Below are 5,325 nucleotides of genomic sequence, written 5' to 3'. Positions count from 1 at the left end.
TGCATGGTGTACCTAAATCTAAAACAAAACATAGCAAAAAGTAATTTAAAAAATTCCCATTATTTTTAATGTTGTCATACTACCCAAAACAACCTAAAGATTTAATGTGATCCCTATCAAATAACCCATGACATTTTTCACATAACTAGAACAAATAATTTGATAATTTACATGGAACCATTAAAGACCCATTATTGCCAAAGCAATCCTGAGGAAAAAGAACAAAGCAGGAAGCACAATCCTCCCAGATGTCAGACAATACTACAAAGCTACAGTAATCAAAACAGCATGGTATATGCACAAAAACAGAAATATGGATCAGTGGAACAGAGTAGAGAACCCAGAAATAAACCCACATACCTATGGTAAATTAATCTTCAACAAAGGAGGAATGAATACACAAGGGGGAAAAGACAGTCTCTTCAGCAAGTGGTGTTGGGAAAGTTGCACAGCCAGATGCAAATCAATGAAATGAGAACATACCCTCACACCACACACAAAAATAAACTCAAAATGGCTTAAATACTTAAATATAAGACATGACCCCATAAAACTCCTAGAATAGAACATAATAAGCAAAACATTCTCTGACATAAATTTTAGCCATGTTTTCTTAGGTCAGTCTCCTAAGGCAATAGAAATAAAAAAATATTTTTTTATTATTATTATTTTCTTTTTTTTTTTTCATTTATTTTCATTAGTTGGAGGCTAATTACTTCACAACATTGCAGTGGGTTTTGTCATACATTCCTCTGGGGAAGACCCAGAGGAATCGGGTGGAGAGGGAGGTGGGAGGGGGGATCGGGATGGGGAACACATGTAACTCCATGGCAGATTCATGTCAATGTATGAAAATATTTTTTTAAAAAATGGGACTGAATCAAACTTAGAAGCTTTTGCACAGCAAAAGAAACTTAAGTGAAACAAAACAACAACTGACAGACTGGGAGAAACTACTTGCAAATGATGCAAATGACAAGGGATTAATTTTCAAAATTTGCAAATAGCTCATACAATTCAATAAGAAAAAAACAATTCAATCAAAAAATGACTCAGTTGAGTTCAGTCACTCAGTCGCGTCCGACACTTTCCGACCCCATGGACTGCAGCACACCAGGCTTCCCTGTCCATCACCACCTCCCAAAGCTTGCTCAAACTCATGTCCATCAAGTTGGTGATGCCATTCAACCTAATAGATGCCATCTATTTAGACTGGAAGATCTAAATAGACATTTCTCCAAAGAAGACATACAGATACCAATAGGCACATGAAAAGATGCTCATCATTGCTAATTAATAGAGTAATGTAAATCAAAGCTACAATCAGGTACCACCTCACGTGAATCAGAATGGCCATCATTAAAAAGTCTATAATAATAAATGATGGAGAGGGTGTGGAAAAAAGGGAACCCACTTACACTGTTGGTGGAAATGTAAATTGGTGCAGCCACAATGCAAAACAGTATGGAGGCTTCTTAAAAAACTAAAAATAGAGTTGCCATATGACCAGCAACCCCACTTCTGGGCATATAGCCAGACAAAACTACTACTTGAAAATATACATGTACCTTTATTTTCATAGCAGCACTATTTATAATACAATAGCCAAGGCATGGAAATAACCTAAATGTCCATCTACAGATAAATGAATAAAGAAGATGTGATACATATATCAAATACACACACACACACACACACACACACGGCTTCCTAGGTGGCACTAGTGGTAAAGACCCTGCCCGCAAATGCCAATGCAGGAGATGTAAAAGACACAGTTTCAATCACTGGGTCAGGAAGATCCCCTGGAGAAGGAAATGGCAACCCACTCCAGCATTCTTGCCTGGAAAATCCCATGGACAGAGGAGCCTGGTGGGCTACAGTCCATAGTGTTGCAAAGAGTCAGACATGACTGAAGCGACTCAGCACACACGCACATATACATACATACAATGGAATACTACTTCTCCATAAAAAGAGTGAAGTAGTGCCATTTACAGCAACATGGGTGGACCTAGAGATTATCATATTAAGTGAAGCAAGTCAGAGGAAGATACAGGTCATATACCACTTACATGTGGTATCTAAAAATAAATGATACAAACGAACAGACCTATGAAAGAGAAGGAGACCTACAGACGTGGAGTTGTGGCTGCCAAGGGCGAAGGGAAATGAAGGATGGAAGGATGGGGAGTTCGGGATTAGCAGATGCAAACTATTATTTACAGGATGAATAAATAACAAGCTCTTACTGTAGAGCACAGAGAATTATATTTAATATCCTAGGCTAAGCCATAATGGAAAAGGATATGAAAAAGAATATATGTAGTATAACTGAATCACTTTGTTGTACAGCAGAAATTAACACAACATTGTAAATAAACTATATTTCAATAAAGTTTACAAAAATCCATATTACTATATTTCTATTCCCTTACATGCTCAAAGACTTACTATAATTGCTTTCCCACTGTTACCTGATCTACATTCTTCATTTACCCTCTCCCACAGTTCCAGGTTTGGGTGAGCACTATCTAAAACCACCATTTATCAACAATGCTATCAGAGTTTACTAATCATTGATTCTTCCTCATTCATCCACTGTCAGGTTACTGTTTACATCTCAGATTGTCAGACTTTACAGATCAAACAGACTACCCCCTCATCAGCCTGTCATTTATATTTCTTTTGGATTAGTTCTAAAAGGGACCCAAAACAACTCAATTCTGAACACCATTTAATGTTAATTATCTTTTCTTTGTACATATATTTAAAAAACAAACTTTTTTAAAAATGATCTCATTAGAATTTTTATAGCCTTCTAAATGAACAAATCAAAAATGTATAGTAAACAATGACATAAAAAGCCATGTCACAACCATTGTTAGAAGTATAATTTGTTTGACCCTCAGGTGGTTGCAACTCACTTAAAACTCATTTGACTTTTGTGGTCATGATGAGCAAGAGTGAGGGTGAAAAGACTTCTAGTGTGGACATTTGTCACTAAAAATGGGGGGCTGTCCATATTTGAACCCCAGGAGTTCCCTTGTGGCTCAGATGGTAAAGAACCTGCTTACAATGCAGATCAAACCCAGGTTTGATGCCTGGGTTGGGAAGATCCCCTGCAGAAGGGAATGGCAACCCACTCCAGTATTTTTGCCTGGAGAATTCGATGGCTGGAGGAGCCTGGTGGGCTACAATCCATGCGGCCATGAAGAGTCAGACAAGACTGAATGACTAACACTTTCCTTTGGTTAGGGAATTGTCTTCTTATGTGACTGGAATACTGGAAATTTATTCCTCCTTCCATAATGAACTGAAAACATCAGATAACACTTTTCCAGCTCTGTGACAGCTACAGCATAGGCATATGACCCAGGTTCCCCTAACCAAGAAATTATCCACCTGAAATTTTTAACATGGAGATTGTGAGGTAGGGATTGAGAGAATTCTTGCTGATAGGGAGTAGAGAGAAGGTGAGGGTAGCAGCATCCTTTTTCAGTAGCCACAGGGTCGGCAAGCATATCCAATTTCCAGTTCAGTGGTGGAAGCAAGGGCATCTATGTTGTGTCAACACTATACTGAAGTGTGTGATTCTGGCTGAATACATGCGTGCATGCGAAGTCGCTTCAGTTGTATCTGACTTTTGCGACCCAATGCCATGCCCTCCTCCAAGGGATCTTCCTGACCCAGGGATCCAAGGATCGAACTTGGGTCTCTTGCATCTCCTGCTTTGGCCGGCGGGTTCTTTACCACTAGTGCTACCTGGGAAGCCCTCTGGGTAGGTAGCCTTCCTTTATTCTTGTCCACTTTAAAATCTGGTTCTCCAGATTTTCCTACAATTCTGTGTGCTACACAATTTCCTTTCAGTAATTCCTTTTCTTCTTAAATTGGTCAGAATTTGTTTCCATTGCTTGCAACTAATAACCTAAACAGAGACAACTATTTCTTTCTTTTCTTTGGCCACAAGCAGCTTTTGGAATTTTAGTAGTCCCAACCAGCAGTGGAACCCGTGCCCCCTACAGTGGAATCACAGAGTTCTAACCATTGGACTACCAAGGAATTCCCACAACTGTCATTTATTGAGACCCTCTTTTTGCCATTTCAAAGCCTAGGCAGAGAAAAAAAAATGGAAAAAAAGGTTTGTTTTGGAAATAGGACTAAAGTTTTTTTTCCCCTTCCTTGCTCCTTTTTCCAAGTTTTCTTTTACTGAGCATTGCTTTCTTATTTGAAAATTCTAAAAATTAAAAAAAAATTCTATTACTGGACAAAAGAAATAAATAATAAAGCTTCTTGAAAATCAGAATATTGACAGAAAAGAAATCTCTTATCATTTCCTGTCTCTGATAGCAAAAGAAAACAGAAGACAAACAATCAGAAAATGGGAGTAGGAAAAGTCTCTTGGGAAAAGCACACAAAATCCTTACTCTGGAAATAGAATGAATTGATTATTACAGCCAAGAAACTTTTGCCTTTGAAATGACAACTGTAGCAAAGTAAGGTTGAAGAGGAGATAAGAGAAGATTTTCAATATTAGAAAGGGTTTCTAAGAGCCATCTGCTGAAGTCATATGGGAAATTTAGGTCTTCCATTTGGGAGGAAAGAGTTTCTCTAGATAATCTTTTTGCTTAAAATGCTTTCAAATTCCTTCAGCAGGGATGAACACAGCAAGACAAGAAGTCACAATTATGGGGCCCCCAGGACATAGGAAGCTTTCCCTCACTGGTAGGAATTCACGACCAAGTTCCTCTGAAGAAACTAAAGGACTTTCCTTCCATTATTACAAACAAACAAAGATAAAGTTTGTTTGTAAAGATAAACAAGCAAAGACCTAGTGTGATGTTTGATTTTCATCTGAGTCAGTAATATTTTTGAACAACAAAAGTTATTTTCTATATGTGATATGAGGGTGATCAAGTGACAGATGAATCAAACAAGTTACCTGTGGCTATAAACATCTCTCCATTGTACCCCCATTGTTTCACTAGCAATAAAATACTGAAACAACAATAATAAATAAAAAACCTGTCTATTTTCCCACACTGGTTAACGTGAGGCGAAAACACCTGCCCATTGCAGTCCCACAAAAATGGTTTTAATACAGGGTCACAGAAAACGCAATGGTTTTATAGCCCACTATAAAACAACTCTTTGTCTTTTGCCCCTAATTCCCGAGTGTCACATTTAACAAAACAAGGAAACTACAGATAATAGAGGTGTTTGCAGATTAGCCTTTCAAGCCATAAATAACATAGGGTGTTGCTCACCTACAAATATTAAGGCAGCTTATCAATGTTTAAGTGCCTTCCTCTTTGTAATAGTTGCTAA

The sequence above is a fragment of the Dama dama genome, chromosome 28, assembly GCF_033118175.1.
Source record: "Dama dama isolate Ldn47 chromosome 28, ASM3311817v1, whole genome shotgun sequence".
Taxonomy (NCBI): domain Eukaryota; kingdom Metazoa; phylum Chordata; class Mammalia; order Artiodactyla; family Cervidae; genus Dama; species Dama dama.
The sequence above is the reverse complement of the archived record's forward strand: the minus strand, read 5'-3'. Positions refer to the sequence as shown.